The 17,575-nt window shown below is 42.5% G+C and overlaps 1 protein-coding gene across 1 annotated transcript in view; it reads left to right on the forward strand.

Moving 5' to 3' along the window:
• efnb3b (ephrin-B3b) overlaps positions 1–17,575 on the forward strand; it is an 86,378-nt gene that overhangs the window by 55,045 nt on the left and 13,758 nt on the right. The window lies entirely within an intron of this gene.

The raw sequence follows: 17,575 nt of genomic DNA on the forward strand, positions 1-17,575 counted from the left end.
ACACACACACAGCTAGCCACACAATGAATAACACACACTCAGACACCGCTATGCCCTCATTATGAGCGGGGTCTTTGTTGGCCGTGTGTGTGTGGTGCCAGAGAAGTCGGAGATGAAGAAAAGGGTGTAAATAAAGACAGAGAAAAAGTGAAGCAGTCAGTTCGGTATAATGAGTGAAAACAGTGAACTAATTCATTGGCACCTCCAGGCCTTGCTTGGTTGCTCTCTTGGTGGCGCTGCGAGAGAAGAGGGCCCTGTTGTGGCAAAAAAGCGTCTTACCTCATCTATAGAAACAGTTGTGCTGCCATTGCTTCTGGAAGCCGGCCGCCTGGGAGGAAAGACAAAGTTTAATGGAGAATGCTCAGTCTGTTTTATTGGTTTAACCTTTATTTATCCAGATTTGTCCCTTTGAAGATTTAAGAACTGTTTTTACAAGCCTGACCTTGCCAAAAAAGCACTATTACATTATTGGAGGTCCTTTTCAAATTATCTAAGGCTTCAATTAAGAGTAGAGACTTATTTTTTCTTTTCTTTTACCCTGTAACAAGGCAAACGGGGCAGTTTGTTAGTCTTGGTGATTCATATGCACACCATAAACCTTTGATAGCTTGCATTTGGCTCAGATCTTGCTGCGCAGAAAGAAGAGACTAAGTAATTCCAGGTTTGTTATTTTTGGAGTGTGATTAGAAAATGTGTGATGAATTGAAGATTAGAGGAGCGGGACAGATTTACAGCACTTGCAGCACGGCGTTTTAAACGGATTACAGATAAAGTAATCGAAGAAGTTTGGGCAGCGGTGCTCGGAAAGAAAAAGGTTGCTCAACCCACAAATATGACACCAAGTGACAAATTAGTCTCAGTTTATTTAGGGTTCGCGTTATATGAAATGTTAACGCGATTCTGCCTATTTGCTGGGATTTCTGCTAGCTTTTTTTTTTTTATCACCGAGTACTCCTGTGGAACTGATATTTTTAGATAAGTGCCCCTCATCGAAGACGTTCAAGTGCACTCTTTTTTGCTCCCAGAGTGTAGAGAGTACATCACACTTATATCAATCCTTCCACCAAGTAATCACTTCTTGTTATGCGAGGTTTTGTCAGCGAGTTTGTGAGCGGAAATTTCTCCCATCTGCCGTGTTTTGGTATGCCGTGGCAAACCGGGCCTTTAAAAGAGCTGCGAGCAGTCCTTGGAGGTAAGACTAGTGGGCTTGTGATCCTGCGGGAGCCTGGCGTGTTGCTGTGCTGTCAGCGCCGTGTGTGAATGGCACATTTAAAATATGAATTAGCCTCAGCTGTTTTTTACACCAGAACCTCACACTTGACCCTGTTAAAAGTTTCACTCAGGTGGGAAACTCTCGTTCTGTCTTCTGCCTCTCTGTCTTATCCTCTGTGTCTGTCACTGTGTCTGCAGCTCTCTCTCTCTCTCTCTGCACAGCACTCTTATTACTCTTTTAGATGCTGCTCTTCCTTCCTTGTTTGAGCTTTCTGCTGCAAGTCGAAGGCAGCAGAGATACATGCATTCTTTTTGCTGTCAGGTATACCAAAAAACCCTGGCCTGTTCACAAATTCTGCATGCATTAGTGAAAAGAGGAAGCACAAAACCTACATTTCTATATAAATCCAGGACATAGTGATAAAATTATTCTGAAAAAATACACGTGAAACTGAAGAAATTGTATTTAAACTACATGAAATCTTTCTGACCTGAACAATATAAATAAGCAAATCCATGTGAATTGAGTTTATCAGTTTGATTTGTGAGAAAAAAATAGAAGCTGCTGAAGTGTGCTTAAGCAAGACACACTGATTTATTGCTAGCAAAATAAACGCACAGTCATAAATGAAATATTATTATTTCAAGGATTTCCATGCTGAGTGAACAGTACAGTATTTCCCTCGTGGGCCTTTTGCCTGCACAGACCATCAGTCCTTTGGCCTTTTATTTTAAGGGTCAGTCACGTGGATCGCTCACTGTCAAGTTCTCTGATCCTTCAAGTATAATTTTATAGCTATTTTTAATCTAGCACACATCCATAAATAGTTTCGACATGCAGGAATGCACCGCTGAGCATTTTTTTACAGATGCAGTTGTTGCACGTTTGTTCAACACACTTGTTTTCATCCGTCTCAACAGACTGGTTGTTGTGTGGTTTATTTTTGCAGCGTGAGAACGATCTTATCAGGCTAATAAAGCTTGTTGAACTTGAAAACGAGGGTGACGGAAAGAGACAAATATCTCTTAGCTGTCAGGTGAAATTAAACAGACAGGAATGCAAACAAACTAGGAGAAACCATGTACTGTTAAAAAACACACATACAGGTTTTTCCAGTCCTGCATGCACCAGACATCCATGGATGATTTTACTTAAGCTAACGCGAGCTGGGAGATTAAGCACTAAAACACACATTTGGGGGAGGAGACAGACTGCAACACACACACGCAGTAACATACAAACACACAAACACCCTCTCCCATGCATCAACCTGAAGACAGTCATGACGGGCAAATAAGATTAAAGACACAAACCTAAAACACACTCAAACTGAAGACAGACTGACACATGCAGCGTGCAAATACACCCGCATTTTCTGAAAAGCAGAGACAAGCACATGCATGAACGTGTGCACAAACACACAGACACACAAACACACAGACACACGCAGCCAGTAAAAAACAAGACAGACTGCTGTACAGCTCAGCACACAGTTTTTTAGCAGGCTGCTTTAATCGCAGAGGAGCAAAGCAAACACAACTGTCATCAATCTCTTTCTCTTGCTGTTGCACATTTATCTGAATATGCACACACACACACACACACACACACACACACATTCAGTATACACGCACACATACACACGCATGACGTATATAATTGCCCTATGCTTTCTGGTGTCCATCATCTTCCCCTTCACATCTCACCCTTCTTTCCACTTTCTCTCTCTCGAATCTCTCCCTCGAGCAGTATGCAGGCACAGATGTCAAGATGTATTATTTCGGCTGGCTGGCTCCCATGTTTTGTGTGCGTGTTTGTGTGTGCGCATGTGACTGTGTGTGTTTCTCCTGCTTTCCTCTTTTGGAAACAAGAATAATGGTGGGGGGTGTCGAAAAACGAGGAACGGGATTGTTCTGGGAAAGATTAGTAAAGTGTTTCAGAATTCCAACGTATACGCCAGTAATACTTACATTACACACACACACACACACACACACACACACAACCACGTACTCAAGCATTACAGTCATGGTTCAAGGACATTTAAGGCAAGCATACACACACTGGCGCATTGTATCGAATCTGTGTTGATCCATTAGAAGGACCTCCATGAGCGTCAGGATTGTGTTAGAGCTGAGTCTTGGCCGGTGCGTTTAAACACTAAAACAGAGCCAGGTTTAAAGTGCTCCCGTGTATGTGTGTGTGTGTGTGTGTGTGTGTGTGTGTGTGTGTGTGTGCCTGTATACACAGTGTCAACAGTGTATGACATAGCCGCCGATTGAAGAAATGTCAGGCGATGAGAGAAGCAAAGAGACTGTTTTCTCTGTCACCAGTGTGTCTTCACCTCCGAGTTGAAGCCTTAAAATGGATAGTGGTGATAGCTTTGGCTCCTGAAAGAGAAAGAAATTGTTATTGTAATGGCACAAAAGTAAGAGTAATGGAAGTGGAATAATGTAGTGATTGTCAAAATATGACTTTCATATCAAGAAAAGGGAGTTGTAACTGAGGAGCCAAAGTCCATTAGTCAGTGCTGGGGAAGCTGATGTAGCTCCTGAAGCTACACATCATTAGGAATAGTAAAGCTCCAGCAACATTGAGCTTTTATTGAAAGCTGTAGAAAAGGGATGCTCAGAAAAAGTAGTTTAATACCCTGATGCTGGGGTTGCCCTGGTGGCCTAGGGGTTAATGCGCCAATCACAACTCTGATTATTGCTCCGCCGAGGACCTGTTGTCATTCCCCGTCTCACTCTAACCTTGTTTCCCCTTATTTCTCTACTGTTACTATCCAATAAAGTCATAAAAGGCCCCAGTAATGCCTTTGATTTCTTTTTTTCTGCACAAGAAAATGAAAAGTAGTGATGCTGCATTTGGTTGTGCTACCCAGTTATTCAGTTAAATAAATAGCTCGCTACTGAAAAGTGGGGTTGTGAAACGGCTACAATACTGCAAAGCTACCAGAAAATGTGTTAATACAAGTGCACTGTGCAAATATAGTAATATCACATTATTATCAGTAGAGTTGTAGCAGCAGCAGTTTTAGTCTCTGCAGCAAATAATGATTATTAGAATTATGCTATCAGTAGTAATAATGTACAAATGTTGAAGAGTTGAGTTACTAAAGGAATGTCAGACTCCAGTTTTTTTTTATTTGAGCAGCACCCCAATTTTAAACACAAGAAATAAAATAAAACTTTCTTCTGTCATGGGAACACCGCAGACAGTATGTTCTGTATTTTCCATTTCATAAAAACGAAAATGTTCCTGTTGAATTTTTAAAATCAAACTTCAATTGCGAAGAGCTCCTATGAACACAACAAAGGCCTCGCTACTTGCATTTTGTTGGATTGACCACAAAACCTGTGAGAAGTTTATTTTTTCTGTCAAAAATAGGTATGTAGAATTTGCACGTATCTGTTAAAAACTTCAAAGACAAAGTAAAACAACATAATGCTATCTACGGCATCGTTACACGTAATAGAGGTTGCCCACCCACGAGAAAATCTCATCTGATTTCGGTTATGGCTCTGTATCTGCCACCAGATCAAGACCTAACATTTTTCCAGGCTTTGACTGCAATCTATTTTCCAATGCCAGGCCAGCCAACAAGAGAGGGCAGCCAAGAGTTTTAGCAGCAGAGCTTAATGATGTATAATGTAGATTAAAGCTCTGTTGTGAAGCTAAATCTTAAAGTTTTCCTTAATGGCAAATCCAATTGTTTCAAAGGTTTTTCCTATAGGTCCAGTCAGTGGGCCGGACTCTAGCACTCAATCAGCACCGAAAGCGACAGGAGTAATTAGTTCTGTGTGTGTTATTGTGCGAATGTGCTGCAGTAAGAGGTGAAAGACCCTTATAGGTATGCATGTTTATTAGATGGTGAACCTCATAGCTGCATTCGGGCTCATTAAAATGTTTGATTGTGTTGGTGTTTGTGTGCACGTTCTTCCTTGAGCGCATCATTTATCACACACACACGCAAACAAACACGCTCGTGTTGCAGCGGCTGGCGGCTTTTGTCCTTTCTGAGCTCTCATGGAGTTCATTAAAAGCCTTAATTAGACTGACAGTTATGTGTAATTACAGTCTTTAAGATGTACAGCTCCTCTGCAGGCCCACTCCGTCACTGCCTTCTTTCAAAAGTCATTGTTCGAAAGGAAAAGCTCTGTGTGTTTTCGAGCGTTTGTACAAGTGATTGTGTGTGTTTCGGAGCCCTAACCTCCTGTAAATCCTGAGTTTTTGATTTGACTTTAATATCGCCCAGATAGGTGTGACATTTCTGAGGCACTTCTCTCCAACAACCCCTGCTGCCGCCTCTGGATCTCATCTTTTCTCACATTTTCACCCTCACTCTTCCTCCTCCTTCACACCCTTCTGCTTCCCTTCTTCTTAATTTAGAAACCCCTCCCCTCTCGCCGCCGCCATCTTCCCACTTGCTCTCACTTTCCTTCTCTCCTGCTACATGTCACAGATCGCTGTCACATTCCTCCCTTCAGACCATTGACCCACTTCCCTCTTTTCTGCGTCATTCCTAGCTTCCTGTTTTACCAGACATTTGCCCTTCACTCGAGCAACTTCTCTCCCCTTCCTGCTCCCCTCTTCTCCCAATTTCTATTTTACCAAAAGTCGCATAACCTACATATCAAACCCAAAAGCAAGAAACCGGCCTCAAGTTATTAGACGGTCTGTCCTTCAGGAGGTTTTTAAATGATTTCCAAATTACTTTGCGTATGATGTTTCACCACGATGCTGCTATCTTTTTTTGGTTTTCTTTCTATTTTTATGTGGTTGATGTTATTAAAAATGGATATTCGCCAGTGTTGGATGGACATGAAGCAGCTGAAAGTACTGTTTCACATATTTTCAAGTCATTTTATAGTCTGCCATGAAATTTCAAGGGAACACTGAACGCTGTGATTTGTTTTGGCTTTAAAAGAAATAGAAAAGACACAAAATAGTATCAAAATATCAGCCAAAAACTCAACCCAAATATAGTTGTACTGCACCTTAATAAGTGTACCATGCCAATTCTTCAACAATATCTGTTGTCTAAACGTCGCCACCAGCTACAAAGTTGACTCAAAGTCACTTACAGTGAGCAAATCTGACTGCTCAGTGTCCCAGTGGGGAAGTTTTGGCTGCAGATACATACAGTGTTTCATGAGTTGTTTTTATCGTCGAAGGGTTTGCAGAGCAGAAGCCATGCGGTGAGGGTCGTCTTCGGCATGTTCGTGGCGAGGCGCCAGCGCTGTAATCCTGCAATGACAAACAATGTCACAGCAAGGTTCTGCTTGAGAGGAAGCCCCTGCAAAGAGGGGGGACGGCAGGAAGGCTGGAAACATAAAGGCAATAATTGAAAGGAGAGGCAGAGCGAAATGTCGGAGAGGAGGGAAAGCAAGAGCTGCTACTGAAGAAAAGTGATTGCTGCCACAGACAGCTTTTTTTTTCCTTCCCCTGTGATGAAAGTATGACAAAGTGACAGGAGACGTTAGGTGCGAGTTAGGTGTAGTTGTCTCTTGTTTTCCCCTTCGCTGCGCAGAATTCATGATTTAATTGAGCCAGTAAATCAGGCTAATGTGAGACTGGGGGCTTTTATGGAGTGACTGTGTGCTTGTACAGGTGTGTAGATGTGCAATCCTGTGTGTGTGATGGGATCTGGGGACGACTTAGTGGCCCAAAAATGACAAGAGGATGAATGATGGAGGTGTTAATATAAAAGAGGGAGATGTCGCTCCAGTGCTATTAGTCACAACTATGGTATCCTGTTACCTGTGGTGTGGCAACAGGTGTGTGTTTGCCAGTGCGACCCCCTTGATGAAACACTTACCAACAGTCCTCGTGAGCCATTCCCTGAGTTAATATAAATGAATGGTCTGATGTCCGCTCTGCAGCTTGACAGAGTTTTTTTATGATCAGAATCATTGTTGATCTTAAGATTTTGGCAGGATTTGCTGATATTGTAACTCCTTGTGTTCATGACTTCTGCAGTCTAAATGTCAAGACACAGCAAGTGTCTCCCCACACATGAAAGCTCGCCTTGTTTACTCCACAAATTGGACGTCTTATTTCCCCCTCAGAATGTCCACATTATTACAGTGTATGTCTTCATCCTCAGACATACAAGATTACCAAAACACACAAACGGAGACTTCTTGGAGATTCAACTGAGCGAGAGTGAAAAAGAGATAGAAAGGAGGGGAAAGAAGTGACGGACTCTGCTAGTTTAACCCAGATCCAGGCAGCCGTAGGAGGAGTGGACAACCGGAGGTGTTTCGTTTTTATTCTGGGAGCAACTTGGGAATAAGAGAGGCTGGGAAAAAAGAAACACGAGCAAAGAGCAGGAGAGACAGTGAGAAGGAACGACAAGGCTGCCGCTGACCCATTTCTCCAGGCCTCCAATCTTGTGGCTGATATAATGGAGAACGGCTACCCACATGCACACACAATCCTTAAGACGGACACACGCCGCCAGACACCACCAGACAAGGACACACAGAGGCAGACACACACACACACACACACACACACACACACACACACACACACGGGGGTCTGCAGACGGCTAGATTCCCCATGATAGCTTCAAGTGTTACTTCTCATTCTGCGCAACTGCGGCAAATCCGGCATCACCTCAGCCGACAGAGGAAAATATCACATTCAGACATTCAAACGCGACCATGAACTCGCTGGCCTGCTGTGCCAGCTCAGCCTCCTCTGTTCTGCCCCGCCAGCGTTGGAGTGCGTTACGTACCGAGCCGCATCTAAAAAGGCTCCGCATGCCTTTTAGAAGGCTTTCAAAAAAAAATCACTGCTGTAGAAGTCACTCAGGGATACTGATAAGTATTCATTAAGTATTGATAAGTAGTCATTGAAGTATTCATTCAATATGCATGGAGGTCCACTCGGAGGTGCACTTGACAGGGATTGCAGGGATGGCAGTTTCTAGCAGGTTAGTAGAAGTTAACAGATAGATACTCGCTGTGTGCACACACACACACACACACACACACACACACACACACACACACACACACACACACACGCACACACACACACACACACACACAGAAAACCACAGAGAATGCCCTCGCTGCCCCAGGACGGGAACATTGACCCAGTTGTAAGGAACATTGGTCGTGACTGTCCTACATGGCTAGCACTTACTGACGTTACACAAGGCTCATCCACCCAGTCACTAGGCTAGGCCTCTCTTTAATGGCCCTGCTCCCTCTTTTCTTTTGCTTTTGCTTTTTTTCCCCCACCTTTGTCCCTGCCCGTCTTTCTTTTGGTCCATTATGCACGTCTATGCTCCGGCGGTCACATTTATTTGCCGTGGATTATTTTCCGAACTGGGCAGTCACACTTAAATGACGTTTTTTCGTCATTTAATTAACGTGAGAATGAATGAGGGGGAAAATCGGCCTCTGTGTTTATGCCCTTATTTATGCCCTCTGCTCCCCTCCCCTCTGACATTGAGTCCCCTCCTATATACTGTACAGCGCTTATAGAGGCTGTAAGCCGCTTTAAGAGGTCATGCATGCATTGTTTATTGATGTAGAGACACACATGCTGCTTTAATGCTGCCGTCTTCAGCTTTCATTAACCTGCAGTGCATCAAGCCAGATTACGAACCGGACGATCTGTCCTGCATACGCACACAGTGACGTTTGTAAACATCGCTGACCCTTGCATACATGAAACACACACACATCCGACATGGCAATCCCCGACTGGATGATCAGTATGGCACAAGCAGGGCTGTCTAATGAATTATGATGTGGATTCAGTCAAAGGGATGCTACAGTGTGACAGCAAACGGCGGTAATTCTCAGGCCTCTGACTCTGTTCGTCACTGTGTGCCTCAGAAATGGCAGCTAATCTGTCACATGCAATCAGACTTTTGCTGTGAGCGCCTCGTGTGCATGTGTGTCAGATGTAGTGATCAGGTACGTTCCTCACTTCAAGTCCTCCTTTTTTTTCCCTGTTTTGTTTGGAGCTCTGACGGGCAGTGCGAAGGAGGCGGGGAGTTGGAGGCTGCTGCGCCGTGGCCCAGTTTGTTGTGTGTGTTTTGGTGCTGGAGGTTAATACGATGTGATCCTGAGTCGCCCACCCTCCAAGCGCACGGGGACATCGAAAGACGGAGGCTCGGAGGGAGGGAGGGGTAGAGGAGAGAGAGACAGGGCGAATAAAGAGGTGGGCGAAGGGTGGTGGTGATTGTAATAGAACGGGATGGATGGAAGGAGAATAACTGCTGAGAATTAAAATGTCATCGAGCACAGAGGAGAGATCAACGGCACGCTAGCAAAGACACTGAGATCATTTCCCCCAGTGGATTATATGTGTGCATGTACGCGAGGTGCACGTGTGAGCTGAGATTTAAGGTAATGGTGTCGCCTCTGTGGAGGCATGTGTGAAATTGGGCGGCTTTGCGTGAGATCCTTGTGTGAATTTCTGTGTGCCTGCGTGTCTTCGTTGGACATGTGACACATCATGAGTTCAACCTGTGACCAAGACTCGCCTCCCAAAGTTGGCCTGTCCAGGTTCCATCGCTTCTGGTTCTGCTCAAACATTCACACATTTAAAGGATGCAGATTGAATTAGTACATTTGTTTTTGGTAAAAGTCCAACTTGTCTGCAATTAACGTCACATTATTACGGAATACAAATTATGAAGAATTCCCATCAGAAATTAGCCAATTTGGTTACCAGCGGAAATTTGAAATATGGCTTTAATTTGTTCATGCACTAGTAGAGTAATTTGATTTATCTTGCCCAGACGCGGTACTGCATGCAACGATTAAATGTTCACTAATGGGCAGAGTAGACTTTTAAATAGTTATGAGTCACCATAGCAACCAAAATGTTTTTCAAAGCTACATTTTAATGCTCTTTCCACTCAATCCAGCACTATACATCAATATTAGAGAGAAACTTTGGCTGTGACACAAAACATGAGTTGCCAAGCCAATGTTTCCACAATGCAAGTCTTTTATCAGCACATATCTCTTGCCATTCTTCTAATACCTCATGTGACAAAATCATATCATACTTATCCCCTCTCCAAACCGCTCACATACCATCCTGTCACTGTGCGACAGAGGCGCCAAACACGCAGACGTCTTTGTGTTGTCCTTGTTTCTAGCCGTTCCCATTTGTGGATCAAGTGCAACCACAACACAGTCAACAGTGGGCCTTTGTCTGCAACAATAGAACACAGAACTTGCACCCTTTGCAGAAAAACAAGTTTGGAAAACCTCATGCTATATTGGAAGTAATGGTGTGTTGTGTATTTGGAGTTGGAATGTGAGTGAAAATAATACTGGGTTGGTGTTTTTTTTTTCTTTTCAAGGGGGGAGCTAAAATAATGCCTGTTCTGTCTCAGTACACAACTTAATGCCTTCGCCACCGCGGCGAGGTAATGGCTTGTGATAGCTTCGTTAATGCGTCATAGCCAGGTTATAAAAGCGCCATAGGAGATTTATGAAGACGTTTTTAGTTACAGGAAATTTCAGTGGCGAGATCCAGGATTTTTGAGGCGAGGAGGGGACGCAGGGGAGGAGGGAGCGAGAATGAATCCTTGAGCTGCGCCTCAAGGGAGAGGGGATCAGGTTATATGCTCTTCATCATCGCGATGGCACACATGGACCTCATAGAACCTTTAGAGGGTGAGGACTACAAATTTAAACAGGAAGGATTCAGTAAATCTCACCTCCAAGACCCACACACACACCCACACACCTCGCAATCCACCCGAGTGACAAACTTAGTTTTGTGGCTGTTTCCGGTTAGCGTGGTCCAAAAGCCCAACAAGTGGAACTAAAAGCAGGATTTTACATTTACACAGATGGGAACAATTAACACACAGTGACACAAACACACAGACATGCACACTCCAGCCTCTTCAGCCTTAACATGCACCACACTGTGCCCGGGGCAAAACAAAAACACCCACTTTCATTTGTGTTTTTCACGTCGCATTTGCATTTTCGATCATTGCATTCATTAGCCTGACACACTCGTGACGTGGCGAGCACACCATCACCCACCAGAGGCGAGCGGGGGCGCCGCCGTGCTTGCAGAGCATGAGGCGGCACAGCACGAGCGAGCTTTGTTCCTTGCTGGCACTCGTTTGCTTGTTTATTTATTCCGTTTGTTGTTTAATCTGGTCTTTTGCTGCGCGCCACGTTCCCATTTTTCGCTCCCTTTAATCTCGCTGTCATCGGAAAAAGACGTCGCCACTTCACAAAGCGCGGGTGTAATTTGAGAGTGCGGTACAGTAGCTAGCTTGGACTGTTGCAATAGCTCGGCCACACATACAGTATTCATGTACAGCAGCAGTGTGGAGAAAACTGCACCATGATCCCTCTAAAGAACACACTGAAAAACACAGCACTTTCATAACTTTTCAAATGACGTGAGTGACACTAATCTGCTTGGGAGCCCTGGGGGAAAATATGACTCTAGGCTCTTGTTGACCCCTGTCTTCTTCTATGTGTCTTTTATATTCTGTAATCTTCAAGTAAAATCCTTTTTTTTAAAGTAATATCCACAATCTTGAAGTAGATTTGGCACAAAGTAGTGTGTGGGGTGATGTAGTGGGCGGCAAGTCACCCTCACTTTTATTGTTTCACATAATTTTTTCATTTATTTTATGTAAATGTCTATAAATAATCCTCATCCTATAAAGCCACTATCTTTCAGTTTAGAGAAAAAAGTATTAAAATGTGGCTGTGCTCATCTCTGTCACTTTATATTACTGCTGTCTGATCAGAAATCTAAGCTTTTCAAGCAGCAGTAAGCGCTTTGCAGTTGTTCCTTGCCCTGGGTTTTGCCTTTCAGGCTTTACACAAGTTACTGTTCTATCCTCTGAATTGGTGGAGGATGCAATTGCAGCCTGAAAGAAAGAACATAGGCACACTGTAGGCTGGAAAACTACTGCATATTTGCAAACAAAAAACTTTTTTTTTCAGTATTCAAAAAAATGTTTGATTTGATTATCAGTTGAGCACAATAACAAAGGAGCAAATATGCAAACATTTTTGATTAATATTAATTTAGGAGGGGTAAGAGATATCTAAATGTGAACTAAATGGAACTTTATTAGTGTTTAATGCATCATTAATAATCTGTTTTATTAGACCACATTTTCTGCTGTTCTGAGGTAGCTGTCCACTTCATTTGTTTACCTTTCTGTCACTGTGCACTATTTTTTCACTGTAATATGAAGTCCTGCACCTCTATGGTAACAGCACAACCATGGATAGAAATAGACAGAACTCATAAATGTCTTATGTGCCGTATATATCAACTATAATGTCATGCAGTCTACAAAAAAATAAAGTTAAATATCTTTGATTATTTGTTTTTACAAAATAAATAATCAAAGATATGAACATGTACAACGTTTTCCCAAGTGCCCACAGTTGTTATTTGTGTTGGGAAAAAAATGACTATACATATTATAGATAATTAACTAGTTCCATTTTTAATGTTTTCATACCTTTATCCTATTTCACCTGCCTACAGTGTAGCTCTGTTAAGCTGCAAAGTCTGAGAATATTTGTGAAGGAAATGCTGGTTGCAGTCAAGTCAGCCATGACTTCACAAGTTTTATTTTTTACAGTATCTGGATAAAACAAATGCTTTATTTTTGGCAGTTTTTAAAAACTGAGATATGTCGAATAAAGTGATGTTGATAACGATCATAATTTAAAGCTTAGGTTTTCCCAACAGAGCAACATGTCACAGATGATCAGTTCAATGACAACCAAAAAATTTAAATTCTGACAATTCTTTATGTTTTTACAGTTTCTGGCTGTGATAAATGGGGTAATTTTAGTGATTTTTAAAAATAAAACCGCATGCCTTTCAAGCAGGTTTTGGGATTCAGAGGGTTGAAAATCCAACACTGGATTCAAGGATACATTTTAGGTTTAAATGCCGCCCAAAATATGCATCAGTTTCCTACAATAGCATATTGCACCAAGAGCTAGAATGTATATTCACTGTCTCAGAGCAAAATCCCATTTTAACCAGAAATATGGGAAATCAGGCAATAAAATAGCACTTCTCATGACTTTTGAGCAGAGTGAAATGTGAGTCGTGTTCCAAACTAGACCAAAGGACGTGACAGAAATTATAACATCAGCACGTACACAAATTCACATCACTCACACAGAAGCAAGTGTTTTGCTGCGGACGGCCGGCTGTCACTCAGCATGTGTGGAATATATAACCAGGAGAGCTGAGACGGAATAGAGTGGGAGGGCAAACACTGAGGTCTGCAGTGTGCCTTAATGCAAATGGCATAACTTTGCATAGTCCATCGCCGCAAGTGTCAAGTCAGACCTGGGGTTTAAGTCCCTGAATGAATGAACAATGTGCTTTCAGTGGAGTCATCGTTCACTTTTTCAACACTGTGGGCAAACTTGAGCAGAGACGGAGGCAGAGGAGAGTCTTGGCCCGGCTCTGCCCTTGGTAATAAAAACCCAGAGCAGGACTCCCATCCACTGTGTGATCTTTGCTATGGTCCACATACACACTCCTCCCCCTGTCTGCCGCCTCCTTGTGTGCAAGGCCATGATGCTGTGCAGTCTGATTGAGGTTGACTGCAGTATTATTTCATTAATTAAGTTTTTCCACTTCCTCCGCCTCTCCCTCCTGTCTTCCTGTCGAACGAGGGTGGCGGAGCGACGCCCTTCCTCTCCTCTGTCCTCTGGCGCTTCACATCCCCCCCATCACTGCTGATCATTGTCTCAATTACTCATCCCTCCTCTCCCTCCCCTGTCTCCCTATTTTTCTCTTGCTGTTCTTCCTCTTTTCTCCTCTTATCTAAACCTAAATTGCTCGATACACTCCTCCCCACTCTCTCTCCCTTTTTTTTATCTCTCTGTCCTCCCCAAAGTGAGGTGGGAAAGATTTGAAGCCCGCCAATTCCAACATCTCCCCCATCTTTCCCGCTCTCATCTCCGTCTCTCATCAGGATGTTCTGTGATTATTTCCACCTTGATTCAGTGATATCTCCTCCCCCTCAAGTGCGGGGAAATTTGAAGCATTTTCCATGTTTAGCAACCAAAAATTGGGAGGGTAATATTTTCAATCCAAGGGCAAAGCAGCTCTGATCTCTTTGTTCGCTTTGTTCCTGTGAAATTGAGATTCGCAGAAATAGTGGCACCTGTAACATGTCTAATGGATTTAAGAGGATTTGTCATAATACAGTTCACTGTTTTAACAAAAATTGCCTTTGTGGTATTTGTGACCTGTTGATTGTGATGTTAAAAAAATAGCTTGCATTTGCAAAATCACATTTGTGGAAGCTCTCCTGGTTCAATTTCGCTCTCCCGTCTCTCTTTGTCTCTCCCTCTTCTTTGTATCCATTACCGCTCCACTTTTCCATAATGGAGACATTAGAGTTTTTTTACCTCTCTGCTATCTATCATGTCATTTAAACTCTTTCCTTACTTTCTGTTTTTAACTTTTCTCCCCTCCCTCTTTGGAGAAATCTTGTCCTTTTCCCTCTTGGCCCTGTCCACCAGGCTTCGGGGTCATCTCTATCGTCTCATATAGTCTCCTGTCCTCATCATATCACCAACAGCTTGTCACAGGCAATCAGTCTCCCGCCTCACTTCACTGAGCGACCACCACCTCCTCCTCCTCCTCCTCCTCCTCCTTTCAGTTCCCTCATCTTCCTCACCTCCCTCATCTCCCGTCACCTTCTTGTCCTTCTTCTTGTGTCAGTAGTTATTGCTCTCGGAAATCATTGTCCTCCACCCTTCTGTCTTTTTTTAGCTACCACAGTCCTTCATTATCACAGTCCTGCTTTATCTACCAGCGCTCCCCTTCATGTAATCTCTCTTATATCATCACCTAAAGTTTTAATGCAAGGTTTCTTTTACAGGTCCATTAAGGGCATGTTTAATAGCTACATGTAGAGTAGTGTTTGTAAGAAAATATTCTTAAAAAGTAGATTTCTATTCTCAACATATAATGTCTCAACTTTCGAGTTTTAAGATAATTATGTTTCATATCTTTGGTTTTCAGAATCGTGTTTTCAAGTACAACATGCCGCAGGGCATGAATATGTAATTAATTATGTTAAAAAATAGATGTTTTGTAGTGCAGCTGCATTGAATTAGCTTATTAAATTATTATACTTGTATACATTATTCAGTGCAATTTATTTTTTGCACAGTCGATGGATGTTAATGGTGCTATTTGTATATAAAAAGGGACAAGGCCACACATAAAAATAAAAAATACACAAGTGCTGTATCATAGTTATAGTTCTTTATGAGCTATACAAGAATAAAAATCTTAATTTTCCATTCAAGTAAAAGCTTTCTGTATTTTTCTCACTTTTCCTCACTTGGCTGGTTATTCTGTTTTTGATTAATAGATTTGGAAATGCAGTTTCAGCTTGCTTTTTGAAATGATATTTATTTTTTGTTTTATTAAACATTAAAAAAATGAAAAGCACAAAATAAATCCTCGAATTCCCTGGATGATGGATAATGTTCAAAGTGTGTTGCTACAACATTAACATGACATCTAAGCCAAAGACAGTGGGAAAATAGATATATTTCTCAATGACAGCTTTGATGAAAGTGCTGCACTTAATTTAGCACACTCTACTTCTTTCCATTTATATGAACTTCATTAAAATCAATGAAACTGTCCTCCTACATTAGTGTAAAAGAAAATATTCACACATAAAAAATAGTAGGATTTAAATGATTTTCTAACACACCAAAGAGTGAAAAAAGCTTGAGAAATGTACAAACTTTCTCACAGCACTTTATTTAAACCTTCTTTATATATCCTTTCATCCATCGCTGTCTCCTGGTTTCCCACCATGCTGCTGTTCGCCTTGACCTCCGCCTGCTTCTCTCCTCCTTCTGCTTTCACACTCTGCATCCTGCAGGGATGGAGGGAGAGAGAGAGGGAGGTGTTAGAAGTAAAGCTGCCTCTTTTTCACACCTTTCTCTCTCCCTCTCTCTCCCTCCCAAGCCATCCGCCATCCCTCCCTTTCTGCTTCGCTTCAGACAGGCTAATCTATAGCCTGAAGGGAAATGACGGGGAAAATAATTTTTTATATTTTTTTTTTAAAGGAGAAGAGGTGAGGGTTAGCCCCGAGGGCTATAACAGGGAAAATAAGGATAGATGGGTGATGTGTGCAGGGGTGGTGGAGGGAGGAAGAATATATTTACTGTATTTTTTCCAAGCCATTGTGTCCTCTCATCATTCCCTGCATCTACTCAAACTTTAAAGACGCTTATAGAAGTTAGTGTCTCGTAAAGGCTGTGATGTGGGGTGATGAGTGAAAGCATCGCAAGAGACTGAGAGAACATTTGTGTACGAATGATTGAGACCGGCTGCACAACCGATGGTACATTGGCTGCAGAAGTGTGAGTCTCACCATGAGCGCCTCTCTCATCTCTTCACCCCTCACTTCTTCTATCTTTCCTTCCTTTCCCTCCTCTCTGACTGTCTCATCATATTTCTCTCCCTCTGTTTTTACTCTTCCTCCATCCTGAAGCTGCCCCTGCAGGTTTCTTCCTCCTCCTCCGCCACCATTTGTGACCTGCAGACCAGCGATCATTAATGCATTCACTGACAAGCTTTATGTAAGAAGAAGCGCCAGTGCTAGAAGTGTTAGTGTCATGGAATCACACATGCACTGTTGCTTCAGTCACTTCAGAGGACATTACACTGACTTGCATGCATTTCCTAGAGACTAATGTCAACACTACCTACTATCTGCCTCAACCCTTAACCTTAAGACATGTCCTCACCTGAAAATTTAATGCTTTGCTCTTTGTCTCTATATGAAGGACAAGTCCCCATAATGTAACTTAATTATTAACACATTTAGGTCCCCACAACATCAGCAATATCTGCCGCACACATACACACATACTACTAGTACTACTACTACTTGCCTTAACCTAACCTTACACCACGTCTTAACCTTAAAATTTAATGATTTACCTTCAGGTACCTTCCAATTTGTTCCCACAACGAAGACAAGTTCTCCTACAATGACTCTGTAAACATATTTAGGACCCCTTCAATGTGAGGAATACACACCCACACACAGATACAACTACATGCTTTACCCTAACTTTGACCTCAACTTAACCTTGAAACATGTATTCACCTTGAAATTGAATTATTTACATTAAAGGGACTTGGTTTTTCATCCCCATAAGAAAGCAAAGTCCCAATAAAGTAACTCTACAATCTCATGTTGGTCCCACATTGTGTGAGTAATACTTGCCCACACACACACCCACACACCCTCTTCTTGTCTGTGCACTTTGTCAGCGCTGTTTAAACCCCTTTGCCCTCCTTTGTAGCTTCATGTTTGTT

This window comes from Amphiprion ocellaris, chromosome 23 (genome assembly GCF_022539595.1).
Source record: "Amphiprion ocellaris isolate individual 3 ecotype Okinawa chromosome 23, ASM2253959v1, whole genome shotgun sequence".
Lineage (NCBI taxonomy): Eukaryota > Metazoa > Chordata > Actinopteri > Pomacentridae > Amphiprion > Amphiprion ocellaris.